Source organism: Heterodontus francisci, unplaced genomic scaffold, assembly GCF_036365525.1.
Source record: "Heterodontus francisci isolate sHetFra1 unplaced genomic scaffold, sHetFra1.hap1 HAP1_SCAFFOLD_58, whole genome shotgun sequence".
Lineage (NCBI taxonomy): Eukaryota > Metazoa > Chordata > Chondrichthyes > Heterodontiformes > Heterodontidae > Heterodontus > Heterodontus francisci.
The window spans coordinates 10,304,111-10,327,165 of NW_027142006.1; the positions used below are offsets into that span (position 1 = coordinate 10,304,111).

The window sequence follows — 23,055 nt, forward strand, 5'->3', positions numbered from 1 at the left end:
AGTGATTCATTTTGGAAGGTCGAATTTGAATGCAGAATACAGGCTAAAAGACAGGATTCTTGGTAGTGTGGAGGAACAGAGGGATCTTGGGGCCCATGTCCATAGATCGCTCAAAGTTGCCACCCAAGTTTGATAGGGTTGTTAAGAAGGCGTATGGTGTGTTGGCTTTCATTATCAGGGGGATTGAGTTTAAGAGCCGCGAGGTTATGCTGCAGCTCTATCAAGCCCTGGTTAGACCACACTTGGAATATTGTGTTCAGTTCTGGTCGTCTCATTATAGGAAGGATGTGGAAGCTTTAGAGAGGGTGCAGAGGAGATTTATCAGGATGCTGTCTGGACTGGAGGGCATGTCTTACGAAGAAAGGTTGAGGGTGCTGGGGCTTTTCCCATTGGAACGAAGAAGGATGAGAGGTGACTTGATAGAGGGGTACAAGATGATGATAGGCATAGATAGAGTGGATAGCCAGAGACTTTTTCCCAGGGTGGAAAGGGCTATCACCAGGGGGCATAATTTTAAGGTGATGGAGGAAGGTTTCGGGGAGATGTCAGAGGTAGTTTCTTTACACAGAGAGTGGTGGGTGCGTGGAATGCACTGCCAGCGGTGGTAGTCGAAGCAGATACATTAGGGACATTTAAGCGTCTCTTGGATAGGTACATGGATGATAGTAGAATGAAAGGTATGTAGGTAGTTTTGATCTTAGAGTAGGTTAAAGTTTCCGCACAACATCGTGGGCCGAAGGGCATGTACTGTGCTGTACTGTTCTATGTTCTATGTTCTCTAACACAGGTGTTGGGAGGCTCAGCCTGGCTACGCAATGTTACAAGGACGCTGAGTGACACCATCGACAACGGGACAGAGAGAAAAACACACAGAAAACTAATAGACTGTGAGGAAATAAAAGTGAGGAACGGAGAGAGAGAGACAGACAACGAAACTGAGATGGAGAAACAAGGCATTTGTATGATTGTGTTCTCCCTGTTGTGTAACGGTATTTCCTGTTGTGTAAATATGTTTTCTGTTGTGTAAAGATGTCTCCTGTTGTTGTGCAAAGGTTTTCCCTGTTATTGTTTTATTTTCTGTTGCTGACCGTCTCCTCACTGTGACCATTTGTCCTGGTTTTATTGTGGCCAACATCACCATCTGGTGGTGGAGAGGAGGCTCTGCAGGAAGGGGGTTGACAAAGTGGGAGAGACTCGGCTGGTCCGTGTTTGCAGCTTGTGTTCGTGTGAGCAAAAGTGAGTTGTTACTGATTGATGTGTTCACGAGAAGGAAAAAGCTGATCGCAATCGAGCGCATCTTGTTATTATGGGGAAACACTTGATGTTTTGAAAGTGAACTGTTTGTCTTCCGACCAAACATAAATAGCAGAGAATGGTTTCGATCCATCGACCCAGCACGCTTCCGCTGCGCCACTCTGCAAACTGCTGGTTTAAACTTTAGCTGCCTGTTCGTGAAATATGTTCATTTCCCCAATGTTTTTATAAAAATAGGATTGGAGTCGGATTTCTCAAGAATCCCGGACTCAGCAACACACGTGCTGACGGACTCACCCTCACTGCCCAATGACACAAGGACACAGAGTAACAGCACCGACAATGAGGCAGGCAGAGAAAGACACACAGAAAACCGGGTAGAGATCATTCGGACCCAGAAGGGAACAGACAGAGAAAGACACACAGATAACCAGGAAGAGATTATCAGGACGCAGAAAGGAACAGACAGAGAAAGACACACAGAAAACCAGGAAGATATTATCAGGACTCAGAAAGGAACAGACAGAGAAAGGTACTGAGCAAACCAGCAAGAGACAGCGAAAGACTGATGACTTATGTAATTGTGTTCTCTGTTGTGTAAAGATGTTCCCTGTGTTCTTTTAAAGATATTTCCTGCTGTGTAATATGTTCTCTGTTGTGTAACTATATTCGCTGTTGTGTAAAGATGTTCTCTGTTATTGTGTAAAATGGTTCCCTGTTGGGTAAATATCTTCTCAGTTGTGTAAATATGATCCGTCTTGTGTAAAAGTGTTCCCGGTTGTTTAAATATGTTCCCTGCTCTGTAATGTAGAGCTGAGTCTGCACTAATGGAATTGCTACAGTATCTTCCAGTCTGATACTGTATGAGGGCTGGAATATGATCCAAAGCACAGTCTATACAAATTGAATTGCTATTGTATCTTTTAGTTTCACAATCCAGGGGAGTTTTAAACTGAAATCTCAGTTTGTATCTCAGGTTATGCTATCTTTCAGAATCTCTCAATCTGATGACGCACTTGAGATTTAGACTTAAGAAAGGATGTACTGGCATTGGAGGAGTTCAAAAGCGATTCACTCAGCTGATTCCTGGGATGAAGGGGTTGACTTATGAAGAACGGCTAAACAGGTTATTCATTCGTGTTTAGAAGAATGAGGGGTGATCTTTTTGAAACGTGCAAGATTCTGAGGGTGCTTAACAGGGTGAAGAAGGGTCTCTGACCTGAAACATTAACTCTGCTTCTCTCTTCACAGATGCTGCCAGACCTGCTGAGTATTTCCAGCATTTCTTGTTTTTATTAACAGGGTCGATGTTGAGAAGATGTTTCCACTAGTGCGGGAATCTCAAACTAGGCGACATAGTTACAGATTAAGGGGACACTCATTTAAACTGAGATACAAAGGAATTTCTTCTCTCAGAGGGTAGTGAATGTCTGGAATTCTCTACCCCAGTCAGTATTGGAGGCTAAATCACTGAAAGTATTTAAAGAGGATGTAAATAGATTTTTGAAATATTGGAGAGTTGAGGTCTATGAAGAGCTGGCATGAAAGAGGAGTTGAGGTCTGGGGCAGATCAGCCATGATCTTACTGAATGGCAGGGCAGGCTTGAGGGGCCGAATGGCCTACTCCTGCTCCTATTTCTTCTGTTCTTATGTTATGTTATATCTAATGTATATGTCAGGATGCACTATGGGAATTAATACTGAAACTTATAAACTCATAATGTGTGTAAATATTGGGCTGATATTTAACTTGAATCTCAGAGTACACTATTGTGGTTAATTCTGTAAGTTTGAAAAGGGAACTCTGTGCCATAATGAAAACAAGAAATGCTGGAAATACTCAGCAGGTCAGGCAGCATCTGTACAGAGAGAAGCAAAGTTAACGTTTCAGGTCAGTGACCTTTCAGATGCTGCCAGACCTTTTGAAAGTCCATGTAGACCACATCAACAGCATTGCCCTCATCAACCCTCTCTGTTACCTCATCAAAATCTCCAGCAGGACAGTTAAACATGATTTTCCCTTAAGAAATCCATGCTGGCTTTCTTGAATTAACCCACATTTGTCCATGGGACTATTAATTTTGTCCCGAATTATTCTTTCGAGAAGTTTTCCCACCTCCAAAATTGAACTGACTGGGGAGTGAAATGAGGTGAGTTGCTCTAACAGAGACAAAAACAAGAAATGCTGGATTCACTCAGCAGGTCTGGCAGCATCTGTGGAAAGAGAAGCAGAGTTAACGTTTCGGGTCAGTGACCCTTCCACAGATGCTGCCAGACCTGCTGAGTGAATCCAGCATTTCTTGTTTTTGTTTCAGATTTCCAGCATCCGCAGTATTTTGCTTTTATTTTAGTGCTCTAACAGAGAGCCAGCACGGGTTCGACAGGCTGAATGGCCTCCTTCTGTGCTGTCGCCATTCTATGATTGTATGATTCTAGCAACAACTGTTGGTGGACAGGCACTGATGCAGGAATGGGTTGACAGGAAGGGGAAAGTCTGGGCTGGTGTGTGTTCGGGTTTGTGAATAAAGGTGATTTGGAAGCTGTGTTCCAAATTGAAGTGTTTACTGGAAGGAAGATGTTGATGCAAATAAAGAGTAAAACGTGTTAAGACGAAGCGTGGTGTGATTGGGGATAGCAGTAAATATAGTGTTGGTGAATTATTTGTGTTAATAAACTTCCACTGCGCCCTCTGCTGCAGGCTGCTGTTTATATCCAGCTGTGTATTAGTGCTGTGTGTTAGCGAGATAAATGTTTGTTTCAACGCTGTTTATAAAGCAATAGCATTGCACTCAAACAGTCCCAGACATAGCAACACACGTACAAAAGCAAAATACTGCGGATGCTGGAAATCTGAAACATAAACAGAAAATGCTTGAAATAGTCAGCAGGTCTGGCGGCATCTGTGGAGAGAGAACAAAGTTAATGTGAGCTAAGGAAACAGATCTGAACTGTTAACTGTTTCTTTCTCCACAGATGCTGCCAGACCTACTGAGCATTTCCAGCATTTTCTGTTTTTATTACAGCAATACAGGTGTTGGGAGGCTCAGCCTGGCTACACAATGTTACAAGGACGCTGAGTAACACCATCGACAACGGGACAGAGAGAAAAACACACAGAAAACCAATAGACAGTGAGGAAGCAAAACTGAGGGACAGAGAGAGAGACAACGAGACTGAGATGGAGAAACAAGGCATTTGTATGATTGTGTTCTCCCTGTTGTCTAAAGGTATTTCCTGGTGTGTAAATATGTTTTCTGTTGTGTAAAGATGTCCCCTGTTGTTGTGTAAAGGTTTTCCCTGTTATTGTTTTATTTTCTGTGACTGACCGTCTCCTCACTGTGACCATTTGTCCTGGTTTTATTGTGGCCAACATCACCATCTGGTGGTGGAGAGGAGGCTCTGCAGGAAGGGGTTGACAAAGTGGGAGAGACTCGGCTGGTACGTGTTTGCAGCTTGTGTTCGTGTGAGCAAATGTGATTTGTTACTGATTGATGTGTTCACTGGAAGGAAGAAGCTGATTGCAATAGAGTGCCTTTGGAAGCATCTTGTTATTTTGGGGAAATACTTGATGTTTTGAAAGTGAACAGTTTGCATTATTACGAAGCATAAATAGCAGAAAATGGTTTCGATCCATTGACCTCTGGGTTATGGGCCCAGCACGCTTCCACTGCGCCACTCTGCTCACCGCTGTTTTAAATTTTGGCTGCCCGTTAGTGAAATATGTTCATTTCCCCAATGTTTTGATAAAAATAGGATTGTAGTCGGATTTCTCAAGAATCCCGGACTCAGCAACACACATGCTGACGGACTCATGCTCACTGCGCAATGACACAAGGACACGGAGTAACAGCACCGACAATGAGGCAGACAGAGAAAGACGCACAGAAAACCAGGAAGATATTACCAGGACTCAGAAAGGAACAGACAGAGAACGGTACTGAGCAAACCAGCAAGAGACAGCGAAAGACTGATGAACACCACTTGGAGGGAGCACTGAGGGTGCAAGGGTCCAGAATGTAGTCTGGCTGGGGGATTTCAATGTCTATCACCATGAGTGGCTCGGTAGCACCACTACTGCCCATGCTGGCCGAGTCCTAACGGACATAGCTGCTCGATTGGGTCTGCGGTAGGTGGTGAGGGAACGAACAAGAGGGAAAAACATACTTGAACTCATCCTCACCAATCTGCCTGCCGCAGATGCATCAGTCCATGACAGTATTGGTAAGAGTGACCACTGCACAGTCCTTGTGGAGATGAAGTCCCGTCTTCACATTGAGGATACCCTCTATCGTGTTGTGTGCCACTACCACTGTGCTAAATGGGATAGATTTTGAACAGAACCAGCAATGTATAACTGGGCATCCATGAGGTGCTGTGGACCATTAGCAGCAGCAGAATTGTAGTCAACCACATTCTATAACCTCATGGCCCGGCATATTCCCCCACTCTAACATTACCAACAAGCTGGGGGATCAACCCTAATTCAATGAAGAGTGCAGGAGGGCATGCCAGGAGCAGCACCAGGCATACCTTGAAATGAGGCATCAGCCTGATGAAGCTACAGCCCAGGACTACTTTCATGCCAAACAGCAGAAGCAGCATGTAATAGACAGGGCTAAGTGATCCCACAACCAATGGATCAGATCTACACCCTGCCACATCCAATGATGAATGGTGGTGGACAATTAAACAACCAACAGGAGGAGGTGGCTCCACAAATATCCCCAACCTCAATGATGGGGGAGCCCAGCACATCAATGCAAAAGATAAGGATGAAGAATTTGAAACAATCTGCAGCCAGAAGTGCTGGGTTGATGATCCATCTCGGCCTCCTTCTGAAGTCCCCAGCATCACAGATGCCAGTCTTCAGCCAATTCGATTCACTCAATGTGATATCAAGAAACGACTGAAGGCACTGGATACAGCAAAGGCTACGTGCCCTGACAATATTCCAGCAATAGTACTGAAGACCTGTGCTCCAGAACGTGCCGCGCCACTAGCGAAGCTGTTCCAGTACAGGTACAATACTGGCATCTACCCGGCAACGTGGAAAATTGCCCAGGTATGTCCTGTACACAAATAGCAGGACAATTCCAACCCAGCCAATTGCTGCCAAATCAGTCTACTCTCAATCATCAGTATCGTGATGGAAGATGTCATCGACGGGGCACTTGCTTTGCAATAACCTGTTCAGTGACGCTCGGTTGGGTTCCGCCAGGGCCATTCAGCTCCTGACCTCATTACAGCCTTGGTTCAAACAAGGACAAAAGAGCTGAACTCAAGAGGTGAGGTGAGAGTGTCTGCCCTTGACATCAAGGTAGCATTTGACTGAGTATGGCATCAAGGAGCCCGAGCAAAACTGGAGTCAATGGGAATCAAGAGGAAAACTCTGCACTGGTTGGAATCGTACCTAGCACAAAGGAAAATGGTTGTGATTGTTGGAGGTCAATCATCTCAGCTCCAGGACATTCCTGCTGGAGTTCCTCAGGGTAGTATCCTCGGCCCAACCTTCTTCACTACTTCATCAGTGACCTTCCTTCAATCATAAGGTCAGAAGTGGGGATGTTCACTGATGATTGCAAAATTTAGCACCATTCGCGACTCCTCAGATAGTGAAGCAGTCCATGTAGAAATGCAGCAAGACCTGGACAATATCCAGGCTTGGGCTGATAAGTGGCAAGTAACATTCGCGCCACACAAGTGCCAGGCAATGACCATCTCGAACAAGAGAGAATCTAACGATCTCCCATTGACATTCAACGGCATTACGATCGCTGAATCCCCCACTATCAACTTCCTGGGGGTTCCCATTGACCAGAAACTGAACTGGAGTAGCCTTATAAATAGTGTGACTACATGAGCTGGTCAGAGGGTAGGAATCATGCGGTGAGTAACTCACCTCCTGACTCCCCAAGCCTGTCCACAATTTACAAGGCACAAGTCTGGAGTGTGATGGAATACTATCCACTTGCCCGGATGGGTGCAGCTCCAACAACATTCAAGAAGCTCGACACCATCCAGGACAAAGCAACACGCTTGATTGGCACCCCGTCCACAACATTCACTCCCTTCACCACTGACGTACAGTGGCAGCAGTGTGTACCATCTACAAGATGCACTGCAACAATGCACCAAGGCTAGTCAGGCAGCACCTTCCAAACCTGCATCCTCTACTGCCTAGAAGGACAAGGGCAGCAGATGCATGGGAATACCACCACCTGAAAGTTCTCCTCCAAGCTACACATCATCCTGACTTGGAACTATATCGCCATTCCTTCCTTCACTGTCGCTGGGTAAAAATCCTGGAACTCCCTTCCTAATAGCACTGTGGGTGTACCTACCCCACATGGACTGCAGTGGTTCAAGAAGGAAGCTCATCACCACCTTCTCATGGGCAATTAGGGATGGACAATAAATGCTGGCCTGGCTGGCGACGTCCACATCCCATGAAACAAATAATTAAATACAATAACAGCTCATCTCAATTCCTAGTATTTCTAAATCCCACCAGTCCAACATAAGCTGAACAATTATTGCATGTTGTGATTGACGGTCTGGTCTGTAAACTGCACTGTATCACAGATTGCTGACATTTGCTAACTGGAAGTGAGAACTGCAAAATCGGGACAGTAGTTCACATAGTCTGTCAGTGTGAAAGAATCAGGCAATGTGAGGTAATAGAATTTGTCTGTAAATGTTACACTCACATTGCTTTATATTTTTATATTGAAAATAAAAGTAATCATTTCGTGAAAATAGTGACATGTTGTCCAAACTTTGGTAGCCAGTTGTTTTCGTCTTGCACTCAGCAGGGCAATCCACAAGAATACCAATTTAAGGGAAAACAACAACTTTCTTCTGTATGAGAAGAGAGTGCTGATTGGTTGGCAAGTGAACTCTGATTGGTCGAGGCATTGCCATTCAGAATGCATCAGTTTATGGTAACTGACAGATAACTGCCCAGCTTTGTCTGAAATTTAAACCAGGCAGCTTGACTCTGATTGGTCACGGCATTGCCCTGTGGAATGAGCCAGTGAATGGCTGTCACTTATTTTGTTTAGCTGAAACTGGCACAACATGTGTGCATGTTCTTTCTGTCTGCAAAGAACAGGGCCCTGTGTATTAATATATGTAGCTTACAGTACACACCAGTGCACCACACTGCGAGCCCTACTGACAGTCTTAAATCGGTTGTCAGTGTAATTCTTAGCACACTGAGAATTATTTAGCAAATGTTGTCCTATTGTGGAATCACATCTCATGTTGGATACTGTGTTTTGAGTTTTGCAAGCATGGGTTGGTTGGGTTGGGCCCATTGCGAACAGCGGAAGGGACATGTTATTTGATACAATCCGCCAGTTTTGGGATGTACGGTCTAGAAACCTAGCATCACACTGGTATTGAAATTCATATATCACGTTACTTATTTGTGTGATAGGCAGGATGTCTCTTTTGCTTGACAGCAGCATCCTGTTAGTGGCGAACACCACACTTGTTGCTCCTGCATAGTAACAGCAGGAAACAGCTCGCTTCACCTGTTACTCAAATACTGGGGATATATTACCCTTCCAGGGTAATTTGAGGGAGACTGGGCACTTTTCAGGGCTCAAAATGACGTCCTTCAGCCCATTTATAAGTTTGTGTGATATACAGTGAGAAATGATCTGATCAGTGTAGCCATTGTAATGCAGGATGTCTTTGATTCGCCCTATTTCAGCATCAAGCTTGCATGGTGAGCAAATGGCTCAGCCCTATTTATGACGTTGTCGATAAGACCAATTTTATAGCGCGCGGAACTGTAATAATCCCAACGCGTGTATTGACCAGTGAAGGTAGGTTTGCGGTAGACCGTGGTAGAAAACCCCTTAGCAGATTTCTCAACTAGTACATCAAGGAAAGGGAACTCATTTGACTGCTCCATTCCAAAGGTGAATTTGAGTGTAGGATGGAGCCCATGAAGACGTGCAAGGAAATTATTTCATGCAGCTGCGGATTCAAATTTAGCAAACGTATCATCTACATATTGGAAATATGCAAGCGGTCGGAGGTTAGGTGTCATTCCCTTAAAAACAGTTTTGTCATGGAATCCAACAAAGATGTTTGTGAGAGCTGGGCCTGGAGGGGATCCCATGGCAACACCAGCAATGCATGGTGTCAATAAAACTGAACTCAACTGTGCAAGTTGCCGAGTTCATAAGTTCAATTAATACAGATTCACACAATGGTGACGGGTATAGATCACCATGATATAGCACTGCAGTGCAAATATCTATGGCTTCCTGAAGGGGTACATTAGTGAATGGGCTAGCAATGTCAAATGACACATGGACACGGCATTGCTATCGATATGCAAGTCCTGTATGGTCTTCGCAAATGTGAAGGAATCCTTCACTGTGCATGTGGAAAACTTGCTCAAAAACTGGTTGGAACAATTTGCCCAACCATTTGGCAAATTCATTTCAGGAAACTATTTACATTACTTCAAATAAAGGCAACACAACGACACAAAGAATTGAGCACAACGCTGAAAGTTTCACAGCAAATAGTCAAGTGAGAAAAGGATGAAATACAGAAAGAAAAAGCCTAAAATACTGAAAACACTCAGCCAGTCCGGAAACAACTGTGGAAAAGAGAAGCTCGGGTTAGTGGTCCAGTTCTGTGACCCTTCTATAGACCTGAAACATTGCTCCTACCTTCCTCTCTCCACAGATACTGCTGGAACTGCTGAGTGTTTCCAGAATCTTCTGTTATTATTCAGATTTCCAGTGTGTGCAGTATTTCTCTTTTTGAAAATAAAATATTCCCTGAGAGGAATGGAACTTTACATAAAAAATAGGAGTGGGCCATTCGGCCCATCGAAATAGCTCTGCCATTCAATAAGATCACAGCTGATTTCCTACATCAACTCCATCTTACCACACTAGCACAGATCCCTTGATTCCCCTTAGTATCCAAAAACCTATCGATCTCTCTCTTGGATATACCCAACGAGCATCCACATCTCTAGAGTCACAGAGAGATACAGCACTGAAAAAGGCCCTTCGGCCCACCGAGTCTGTGCCGACCAACAACCACCCATTTATACTAATCCTACACTAATCCCATATTCCTACCACATCCCCACCGACCCTATATTTCCCTCCCACCTGCCTAAACCAGGGACAATTTATCATGGCCAGTTTACCTACCAACAAGTCTTTTGTCTTGTGGGAAGAAACCGGAGCACCTGGAGAAAACCCACACAGACACAGGGAGAACTTGCAAACTCCACCTAGGCAGTACCCAGAATTGAACCCGGGTTGCTGGAGCTGTGAGGCTGCGGTGCTAACCACTGCGCCACTGTGCTGCCCATAATGTGTGATCTCAACAAGGCTCTGTCTAATTGCAGTCAAACTTCTTTATTCATATAAAAACTCTTCACAATGTTGAACGCAACTATTAACTGCCATTCTGCTCTAAGAAGAAGGACCCCAGCTTCACACACCCCAGACCCCTATTCTTTCCACATTAGCTGAATTCCTGCTTTTCTGATACCATTCCAGTAAATCTCCTCTGCACCCTCTCTGAGGCCTTGACATTCCTGCTGAAGAGTGGAGCATGGAATTAGACACAACGCTCTAACTGAGGCCTATAACCAGTGAGATTTATAAAGGTCCAGCATAAATTCCTTGTCTGTGTCCCGTACTCCCATTTCTGGTTTCTGACTCAATGTCGGCTCTGAGCTGTTGAAACTGCCTGAATAAATATTTCCACCCAACAAAGCGCTCGGAATGTGAGAAGGGACAAAGTGAGTGACCAAGTACATCAACTCCAAGTAAAACTCCACCATGTAGTGAAAACACTCGAAACACAACGGCTCTTTTCAGAGCCACCCACAATCGCTCTGGAAAAACTGCACCAACATCTCTCTAGAATTGGTTTATTTAATTGGTTTTAATGCTCAGTAACTCTCTGGAACTTTCTCACTGTCTTTGTGTTTTCTGTTTCAATCTGGTATGGAGATTCTGGGAAGATGAGTTTCACTGCCTGTGAGGATCTTTGTGGTTTTCCTGCAGAAACACAAAACAAAGTCTCTTTTCAGAGTCACCCACCGCCTCATAGGGACAGCAGTGACATGGGAACGGGAGCTGGGGTGTGTTTTATGCCGGAAATATCAGTTAATGATTTATGTTCTGCTCTCGTTATATTCCAATCTCTGAATTGAGCCTTTCCACCACACCAGGGTTATGGGGAGAGTTGTCATCGTTTCTTTTCTAAACGTACAGACGATGTTATAAAGTTGCTGATTTACCCAGACGGCGGATTCTCCCCTCACAGTGAAAAGTAACATCACACCTTCACATTGTTTTATAATTGAATAATTAGTCAAATGGAATTATTTGTGATGTTATTTCCCCCGAGACGGTGTTTCCTGCAGTGAAACTGAGCAGTTTCAGCTCAGTCATTCAGGGACCTGGAATTCCTGCAGTTTGAACCCGCTGGAACCCCAGCCCACTTCTGATTGGTCACCCTCTTCTCATAAAGTCAGTGACAGCACATGAGGAGGCCATTCGCCCCATTGAGTCCATGTCGGGTTTCCAATCTGTTCAGTCCCCGACTCAATCCCCAAATCCCTGCATAATCCCTTTGGGTCAAAATGAACGTGGCAGGACTCGAACTTGCAATCTTCCGATAACATCATCGAATATATCGAAGTCAGACGCCTTATCCATTAGGCCACACAGCCATTAACTTACATGAATGATTCAATCAGAGAATCTCGAAGCACAAAATACAAAAAATCATTGGTTGAACCTGTCAACCTGGCAGAATATTTGAATTTGTGAAAGCCGCCAATTTCACTGTGGAAAAGAAGTGATCGACTGGAAAAGTACATAAAAATCTATTTTCCCGTAGCGGTTTAAATAAACCTTTAAAACACAATTTTGCTTTTACCGACTCAAATTGCTGGTGCTATTTTATGAACAGCTTTATTTTGCCAATTTTTGTCAACTTCTCATCCGTAACTGACAGTAAAAGACTCCGTTCAGCAATCTTTCACGCGACAAATAACTCAAACTCGGTGTGGAAGTAATAAATTACAGACTATTGGTAATTCCCCTTCACACAGGCTTCAGGGGGACAGTGAGAAGCCACTGAAATAGTTGCTTCATCCTTTTAAAAGGTTCCCATTCTGTCCTGTTACTGACATGTTGGAATCAGATTTGTATTTAACAAGATATTTCTGTGAAAACAAAATCCTCAACAGACCAGCTGGGAATCTGGGAATCACTGTAGTAAAATTTTGATTGAGAAGACGGGACCGTCTCACCAGCAGCCGGGTTACATTCCCCTCACATCCTTATACAGTGAGCAGCTCTTTCCCTCGAGAAATAGACAGCAGCAGTTGGAAGTTCAGTAAAAGGATCGGTTCATTGAGACAAGTTTCTGACTGACAGGTGGTGCTGAATATTAATACAAGAAGGTCCTGGAATGGGAAACAAGTGTCCAGAGTAGGGTCTGAAATCAGGACAGGGAAATGGCCAGCACTGACACAGATCATTTCATTATTACATTGATATCTGACTGTCTATAAGGAGAAGCGAGTTAAACACATGATGGTGAAAGGAATGGAAGATGATGCTGGTTGTTCTAGATGAAGAGGGATAGACAGAGGTGTGGGTACAGCAGACTTCAGACAGTAATCAGCCCTTTCAGATACTGTGGGTGGATCTGAAAAGAGCCTTTGGGATAGGGAAAAAAGCTCTTTGTTTAAAAACCCTCAAATAGCTACCTTGTAATTGGTCAGGTTACTAATGTTTTAGTTAGTGTAATTTATGAATAATTACTAATTAGAAAGTGCTGTTTGGACAGAGTGTAAAGCTGTGAGTTGATGTGTGAGGGACTTCACTGACTGGGGGAAGGAGGTGCTCTTTGGTCTTTTCTGCCTTTTCAGCCTCCATGGTATAGGGGAAGAAGCTGATCGGTGAGTAACTGGTAAATTATTCTACTTATTACACTTATTACACGAGCAATAATGAGTTTGTAAAGCTAAGTAATGGCAGGGCAGCTCGAAAAGTAAAAGTTCTAAATTGGGGGAAGGCAAATTTTACAAAACTGAGAGGTGATTTGGTGGATGTGGACTGGATACAACTACTTGAAGGAAACCCAAGGATGTTTTATCAGTCCATTAAGAGCAAGAGGATAACTAAGGAAAGGGTATGGCCTATCAGAGATGTACAAGGGAACTTCTGTGTGGATCCAGAAGATGTGGGCGGGGTTCTTAATGAGTTTTTTGTCTCTGCCTTCACAAAGGAGAGGGATGATGCAGACATTGTAGTAAAAGAAGAGGAGTGTGAAATATTAGATACGATAAGCATAATGCGAGTGGAAGTACTAGAGAGTCTGACATCCTTCAAAATGAATAAATCACCAGGGCCGGATGGTTTGCATCTGAGGTTGTTAAAGGAAGCCAGGGAGTAAATAGTGGATGCGCTGAGGATCATCTTCAAATCCTCACTGGATATGGGGGAGGTGCCGGAGGATTGGAGCTCTGCGAACGTTGTACTATTATTTTAAAAGGATGTGGTAAGTCTGACCTCAGTGGTGGGTAAATTATTCGAATCAATTCTGAGGGACAGGATAAACTACCAGTTAGAAAGGCACGGATTAATCAGGGATAGTCAGCATGGATTTTTTAAGGCAAGGTCATGTCTCACTAACTTTACTGGGTTTTTTGAGGAAGTAACAAGGAACATTGATGAGGATAGTGCGGTGGATGTGGTTTACATGGATTTTAGTAAGGCATTTGATAAGGTCCCACATGGCAGTCTGGTCAATAAAATGAAAGCCCATGGGATACAGGGGAATGTGGCAGGTTGGATCCAAAATTGACTCAGTGGCAGCAAACAAAGGATAGTAGTCAACGGATGTTTTTGCAAATGGAAAGCGGTTTTTCGTGGCGTTCCACAGGGCTCAGTGTTGGGTCCCTTGCTGTTTGTGGTGTATATTACCACACGGGCAGCACAGTGGCGCAGCGGTTAGCACCGCAGCCTCACAGCTCCAGCGACCCGGGTTCAATTCTGGGTACTGCCTGTGTGGAGTATGCAAGTTCTACCTGTGTCTGCGTGTGTTTCCTCCGGGTGCTCCAGTTTCCTCCCACATGCCAAAGACTTGCTGGTTGATAGGTTAATTGGCCATTATAAATTGTCCCTAGTATCGGTAGGTGGTAGGGAAATATAGGGGCAGGTGGGGATGTGGTAGGAATATGGAATTAGTGTAGGATTAGGATAACATGGATGGTTTGTGGTAGGCACAGACTCGGTGGGCAGAAGGGCCTCTTTCAGTGCTATATCTCTTCAAAAAAAAGTTAATGATTTGGAATTAAATGTGGGAGCTATGATTGGGAAATTTGCTGATGACACAAAAATTGGCCGTGTAATTGATAGTGAGGAGGATGGCTGTGGACTTCAGAATGATATGAATGGATTAATTAAGTGGGCGGAAAAGTGGCAAATGGAATTCAATCTGGAGAAGTGTGAGGTAATGCATTTGGGGAGGGCAAACAAAGCAAGGGAATACACAATAAACGGGAAGATACTGAGATGGGTAGAAGAAGTGAGAGACTTTGGAGCGCATGTCCACAGGTCCCTGAAAGTGACAGGATAGGTAGATAGAGTGGTGAAGAAGGCATATGGAATGCTTTCCTTTCTTGGTCGACAAAAGCAGGGATGTAATGCGAGAACTGTTTAAAACGGTGGTTTGGCCACAGCTGGAGTATTGCGTACAGTTCTGGTCATCACATGACAGAAAGGACATAATTGCTGTGTAGAGAGTACAGAGGAGATTTACAAGAATGATACTGTGGGTGGCTCTGAAAAGAACCTTTGGGTATTTGATAAAATCCTGGCAGATTGCCTTGGTTTTGGTGCCCGGAGCTCTGGTTTTCTTGGGCAGCAGCATGGCCTAGATATTAGGCAGCACCCAGCCCTGAGTGATGGTCACCCCTCCCAGCAGCTTGGTGAGCTCCTCGTCATTCTGGACAGCCAGCTGTAGGTGTCTGAGGATGTTGCAGGTCTTCCTGTTGTCCTGGGCCGCGTTACTGGCCAACTCGAGGATTTCAGCGGTCAGATACTCGAGCACAGCAGCTAGATAGACCGGGGCTCCGACACCCACATGCTCAGCATAGTTGCCCTTTCTCAGGAGCTTGTGAACACGGCCCACCGGGAACTGCAGTCCAGCCCAGGAGGAGCGAGACTTGGCCTTGGACCGAGCTTTCCCGCCGGTCTTTCCTCTTCCAGACTTTTCTTTTCCAAAAATATACTTGAGGACATTCCGTGCAGACCACTGCCTGATGGATTGGTGGTCAAAGGTGTTTTTCCACACAAACATTTCCACGAACGCGCAGTCCAACTGGATGGAGCGTTCCGTGGCAATGTGACCAGATCCATCCTTCGCAACACCGGGGTCAGATAGAACCTCAGCACATAGTGACAGTTGCTGTTTGCATACTGGGGCTCTCCGCACAGCTTGATGCAGCCACATACTAAGGCGGCCATCAGGTTGAGGGCGATGTTGAGTCCATTTTTTCGCCTTTATCCAGAGGTTTGAACATCGTGTCCCTCTGGACCCTGTCCATTTTGCGTCTTCAGATAAAGCGGGAATTGGCTCGGGTGATCGCCACAGCGCAGGAATGGGGTATGGGCCAGACCTGTGCCACTTACAGCAACAACGTGAGCACCTTGCACCTGATGACCAGGTTCTTACCCATAATAGAGAGAGATCGCTGCTCCCACTTGCTCAGTTTATGTTGTACCCTGGCTACTCGCTCCTCCCAGGTTTTGGTGCGCGTCACGGCCCTTACAAACCATATCCCCTGCACCTTCAGGTAGTCTGACCTGACGGTGAAGGGGACAAAGGATCGGTCAGCCCAGTTTCCAAGGAACATGGCCTCGCTCTTGCCATGGTTAACAGTGGCTCCCGAATCCAGTTCGAACTGGTCGCAGATGCTCATCAGTCTGTGAATGGACAGCGGATCCGATCAGACTACAGCAACATCATCCATGTACAGGGAGGCTTTGACCTGAGTGACGCCGCTGCCTGGGATTGTCACCCCTCTTATGCCCGCATCCTTCCAAATAGACTCAGCAAAGGGTTCGATACAGCAAACACACAAGGCAGGGGAAAGAGGACAGCCCTGTCTGACTCCAGATTTGACTGGAAACTTTCTGATTCCCACCCAATTTTTTTGACTGTACTACTGATGTTTGTGGAGAGCAGTTTGATCCAATTGCAGATTCCCTCCTCAAACCCCATTTTGGAGAGCATATCCATCATGTATGTGTGCGATATCCTGTCAAAAGCCTTCTCCTGGTCCAGGCTGATGAGGCAGGTGTCCACCCTCCTGACCCGTACATAGGCGATCGTATCCCTAAGCAGCACGACACTATCAGAGATCTTCCTGCTGGGTACAGTACAGGTCTGGTCAGGGTGAATCACCAACTCCAGAGCAGACTTGACTCGACTGGCGATGACTTTGGACAGAACCTTGTAGTCTACATTAAGCAGTGAGATGGGCCGCCAATTTCTGATTTCTGCCCTCTCCCCCTTCTGCTTGTAGATGAGGGTGATGATGCCTTTCCTCATGGATTCTGACATGCTGCCGGCCAGGAGCATACTCTCGTACACTTCCAGCAGGTCTGGGCTGACCCAGTACCACAGGGCCGAATACAACTCAACTGGTAAGCCGTCGCTTCCGGGAGTTTTCTTCGTCTCAAAAGACTTGATGGCCTTTGTCAGCTTGTCCAGAGTTAGCGGTTTGTCCAGATTCTCCTGCATGCTGTCATCTCAGACCTCTGTGATAGATGACAGGAAGGACTGGGAGGACGTGCTGTCCATAGACTTCACGTCTTACAGCCCAGCATTCAAGGATTTGCTAATCCTTAGTATGTCGGAGTGTGAAGTTGTGACTGAGCCATCCTCTTCCTTCAGGCTGCTGATCACAGAGCTCTCTCTGTGTACATTTTGGAAGAAGAAACGCGAGCACGTCTCATCCTGCTCAATGGAGCGGACTCTGGACCGGAAGATGATCTTGGAGGCCTCCGTGGCAAAGAGCGAGGCCTGCTGGCTCTACACCTCTTGGAGATCCTCCTTGACCTCGACCCCCATCGACTGCAGCCGTAGCAGATTTTGCATACTTTTCGGGAGTTGGGACATTTCCCTTTGTCTCTCTCTCGCCCTCTGAACACCTTTGGAGATAAAGAACCTCTTGATATTCTCCTTGATCACTTCCCACCAGTGCACCGGATACTCAAGGAGGGTCTCACTGTTCTCCAACTTTTTCAATCTCTTTTGAGTTGCTCAATGTTCTCTGAGGTTAGTAGTGTAGCATTGAGCTTCCATGTCCCCCTGCCAACCCGCTGGTCATCCTGTAAGTGACAGTCAGCCAGTAAGAGGCAGTGGCTGGAGAAGAACACCGGCTTGACGTCGGTGGATCTGACCGTGAAAGCAGGGGACACATACAGGAAGTCAATCCTGGAACGGGCAGACCCGTCCGATCTTGACCAGGTGTATCTACGCTGCTCTCTGTCTGCAGGTTTGCTGAAGACATTGTGCAGTTTGGCATTTTTTAAGAATCTGGGCGTAGCGTCCAGTTTTCTGTCGTCACTGCCAGATTGTCCAGCTGCATCAATGATGCAGTTGAAGTCACCTCCAAGAATGATCGGCCTGGATGTCACCAGCAGCAGTGTGAGTTGCTGGAGGATGGTCAGCCGCTCACTGTATTCGACCGAGGCATTTACGTTGCTTAAATGGAGCGGAGCATTGTTGTACATTGCATCTGCTACGAGAAGGCGACCGCCCACCAGCATCTTAACTTCAGAGATGGTTAAATTGCCTCCCCGCAGCAGAATCCCCAGGCCGGAGGAACAGGAATCATTTCCCCTGGACCAGATCGATGTCCCATGGGATCACCATCGTGACCATTGCCTGTAAGTGCTGCGGTGCAGGATTCCACACTCCTGACAAAACAGTACGCCGGCTTTGACCTTTGCGAAGTCATCCAAGGTTGAAACACATCACGTGGTGGATTTAACACAATGCATGTTAATCGAAGCAATCTTTATATCCACTATAAAGTTGGGTGTTGCTTACCACACCAGGTGTCCTTGCAAGTCCCAGTCCTTGAGTATGTTCCTGCATACCCATAGTGTACGCAAGCTGTTTCACATTCGTTGAGCCCAGAAACCCCTCATGGTTATTCATGAGGGTTTTGTTCCACTGGGGTGACATCGGCGGGTGGGGGGCGGGTCTTGTAGGCAGCAAGGCTTGGGTTGTCCTCTGCTGTTGGTGTCTTTCCCCTCGGTCCCTCCTCAAAGACATCACTGTTCCTGACTTCCCGGAGCTGGAGCTGGAGTGCGCAGGACAGCAGCCTGAACTACAAATTCAATGTCAGATAGAACGGACAAACAGTACCTGATTGTGAAGTACAGAATTAATCTCAATAATGTAACCAGACTGCAGACTGAGCTACATGTTACACACAACTCCACAAATATCACAAGTGGTCAGACTGGAGGATACAGTATTAATTCCATTACTACAAACTGAATGCACTGTTATCTGCCAGGACATAAAGCATATTGTAAAATGAAAGGACACAGACCTGAAATGTTAATTGTGTTTCTCCCTCCACAAATGCTGCCTGAACTGCTGAGTATTTCCAGCATTTTTGTTTATTTCAGATTTCCAGCATCTGCAGACTTTTGCTTTTATTTTAGAGTTAAAGAAACATTGCATTGTGAGGTGGGAGTGACTGCCCTTGACATCAAGGCAGCCTTTGACATGTATGGCAACAAGGCAGCCCTAGCAAAACCAGTGTAAATAGAAATCGGGGCAAAATGCTCTGCTGTTTGCAGTCATACCTAGCACGAAGGAAGATGGCTGTTGTTGTTCAGGTCAATCATCTCAGTCTCCGGACATTACAGCTGGAATTCCTCAGAGTGGTGTTCTCGGCTCAACCATCTGCAGCAGCTTCATCAACGACCTTCCCTCCATCACAAGGCCAGAAGTGTGGATGTTTTCTGATGATTGCGCAATGTTCAGCACCATTCATGACTCCTCAGATACTGAAGCAGCCCATGTCCAGATGCAGCAAGACCTGCACAACATCCAGGCTTGGGTTGATAAGTGGCAAGTAACATTGGCATCAGATAAGTGCCAGGCAATGACCATCTCAAACAAGAGAGAATCTAATCATCTCCCCTTGATGTTCAATGGCATTACCATCACTGAATCCCCCACCATTAACATTGACCATTGGTTACCATTGACCAGAAACTGAACTGGACCAGCCATATAAATGCTGTGACTGCAAGAGCAGGTCAGAGGCTAGGAATTCTGCGGCGAGTAACTTACCTCCTGTTTCCCCACATCCGTCCACCATTCACAAGACACAAGTCAGGAGTGTGATGGAATACTGCCCACTTGCCTGGATGAGTGCAGCTCCAACAACACTCAAGTAGCCTGTTTGATTGCCCACATCCACCACCTTCAATATTCACTCCATTCACCACTGATGCACAGTGGCAGCAGTGCGTACCAGCTAAAAGATGCACTGCAGCATCACACCAAGGCTTCTTCGACAGTACCTTCCAAACCCAGAACCTCGACCACCGACAAGGGCAGCAGATGCATGGGAAAACTACCACCTGCAAGTTCCCCTCCAAGCCACACACCATCCTGACCTGGAACTATATCACCATTCCTTCACTGTCGCTGGGTAAAAATCCTGGAACTCCTTTCCAAACAGCACTGCTGGAATTCCTGCATCTCAAGGACTGCAGCGGCTTAAGAAGGCAGCTCACCACCACTTTGACAAGGGCAATTTGGAATGGGCAATAAATGCTGGCATAGCCAGTGATGCCGACATCACACTAACAAATGAAAAAAGTGAGGAAATAGTGAAGGGCTTTTATAGAATACACGGAGACATGTTTCCACTTGTGGTGGTGTCTGAAACAAGAGCCAAAAATATAAAATCGACATTCATAAAACCAATGAGGAATTCATGAAAAAGGTATTTATGTAGTGAGTGGTTAGAATCTGGAATTTTCAACCACAGGGAGAGGTCGAGGCGAATAGTATTGATGCATTTAAGGGGAGGTGGAACAACTGTATGGGAAGAAAGGAATTGAGGGATATACATATGGGGCTTTATTTTTCTTTATTTGTGCATATGAAGCAGGGTGGCTGGAAATATGTGTCGAGCATAGAGAAGTTGGGACGATCCCAGTGCAGTGTTTTGTCTCGATGGATCTGCCCAGAATACTTGTGATGCAGGAGCTGGGAGCTTCAGTACTTCAGTGGAGACAGATACTGACACTGGTTTTCATTTGTGGGTGTTTTTAATGATTATTAAATGCGAAATTAAATTCACCTCTTTGATACTTTGCACCTCCCCTGTTCTTGAGTTAAGACATATTTTTTCTTCATGCAGGCAAATACTTGAAGATATTGTGATGAATGTGATGGTTGCTGCACTCGAGGCACAAGGAACAGTGCAGCCAGCTCCTCTCACACACAGTAGGTACATTATCACTCAGAGTACAGAGGTATCGACAGTTAATCAGTTCCCTAGTCTCAGACTGCAGAAGTAGTCAGGCTCACATTGATTCCAAGTTCCAGAGACACATTTTCAATCCAACAATCAAACAAAGCAGGAGAGAAATAAGTTGTTTCCATTTCACCCCAATTCAGTCCCATTGACAGTCAGATACCTCAATCCCAGGTCAAAGTCACCGTCATTAACAGATTGAAATACAATGTGTCAATCTAAATATGATGCAGACTTAGCTATCAATTAAATATCAGATAGAATTGGCACACATTATTGATTGAATGGCACAGAATCTCATGTAATGCTGTACCCTGAGATTTAAATTAAATACCATACTCAAAGCTCACATCCATTCATGATAAAGGATGTTCAAACATCCCCATCGTGTCCCCTGAGATACAAGTTACATACAAGTCCAACATTCATTACAGTGAAAGTTCTAAGGTGCTGAAAGATATTGTAACCCGAGACACAAATTAGATACCAGTTCAGAACTCACCCACACTGTGAAATGGAAAGATACAGAATCAATTCCATTAGTGTAGATTGATCTAAATATTATATACCATTCTAAAAACTCATGCAATATCAAACTGAAATACAGTATCAATTCCATGAGTGTAGATTGATCTAAACATTGCCAGTCCAAAAATAAAACAGTATTAGATTAAGTAATGCTGACAGAAAGTGCAAACTGTGTTGTAAATTAGATGCCTGAACTCACCCAGACTGCGGAATTTAAAAATACAGTCGACTGAGATACACATTATTTACCAGCCAAAAACATCTCAAACATTATCAGTGTGAAATAGATTATCAATTCCATTTGTGTAGCTTGAAATCCACAGAACAAACCAGTAAAAAATCTCGTACAGCGGTATGGTGGTTTTGTGGTGACATTACAGGACGAGTAATCCTGAAGTCTCCACTAATGGTCCAGAGAAACAAGTTCAATTTCCATTACAACAGCTGGGTAATTATAGTATCATAGAATCAAAGAAAGGTGAAGGCACAGAAAGAGGCCACTTGGCCCATCCTGTCTGTGCCAGATGAAAAACTTTCCACCCATTCTAATTCCACCTTCCAGCATTTGGTCTGTAGCCCTGCAGATTACAGCACTTGAAGTGTATATCCAGACTTCTTTTGAATGAATTGAGGCAGTGAGTTCCAGACCCCCACCACCCTCTGGCTGAAAAAAACTTTTCCTCATCTCCCCCGTAATCTTTCTACCAATCACTTTAAATCTATTTCCCCTAGTCACTGACCTCTCTGCTAAGGTAAATAGGCCCTTCACTTCAACTCTGTCCAGGCACCTCAAAATTTTGTATGTTTCAATGAGATTTCCCCTCAGCCTTCTCTGTGCCAAGGAGAACAGCCCCAGCCTATCCAGTCTTTCCTCATAGCTGCATTTTTCCAATCCCGGCAACATCCTCGTGAATCTCCTCTGTACCCTCTCGAGTGCAATTACATCCTTTCTGTAATGAGGTGATCAGAACTGCATACAGTATTCGTTGTGGCCTGACTAATGATTTATGCAGTTCCAGCATAACCTCCCTGCTCTTAAATCTATACATCGGCTAATAAAGGAAAGGATTCCATATGTATTCTTACCACCTTATCGACCTGTCCTGCTACCTTCAGGGATCTGTGGACATTTACTCCAAGGTCCCTCACTTCCTCTACACCTCTCAGTATTCTCCCATTAATTGTGTATTCCTTTGCCTTGTTTGACCTCCCCAAATGCATCAACTCACACTTCTGAATTGAATTCTATTTGCCATTTTTCTGTCCATCTGACCAGACCATGAAGATCTTCCTGCAGCCTACAGCTATCCTCCTTGCTATTTACCACACAGCCAATCTTTGTGCCATCTGCAAACTCATACCTCCTACCTTTACATCCATGTAGACTACATCAACTGCACTACCCTCATCTATCGTCCTTCTTGATTCTTCAAAATTTCGATCAAGTTGGTTGGACAAGATCTTCCCTTAACAAATCCATGCTGACTATCCTTGATTAATCTGTGCCTGTCGAAGTAACATTTTATCCTGTCTCTCAGAATAGATTCCAATAATTTGCCCACGACTGATGTTAGACTGACTGGCCTGTAATTATTTGGTCTCCCTCACTGCCTTTTTAAACAAAGGTACAACGTTAGCAGTCCTCCAATCCTCCATCACCACACCTGTATCCAGTGAGGTCT

At 45.1% G+C, this 23,055-nt stretch overlaps 1 non-coding gene across 1 annotated transcript; it reads right to left on the bottom strand.

Moving 5' to 3' along the window:
* Positions 1-4,864: 4,864 nt before the first annotated feature.
* trnam-cau (transfer RNA methionine (anticodon CAU)) lies at positions 4,865-4,936 on the bottom strand. Its single transcript has one exon. It is a non-coding gene; the product is annotated as a tRNA-Met (tRNA).
* Positions 4,937-23,055: the final 18,119 nt, after the last annotated feature.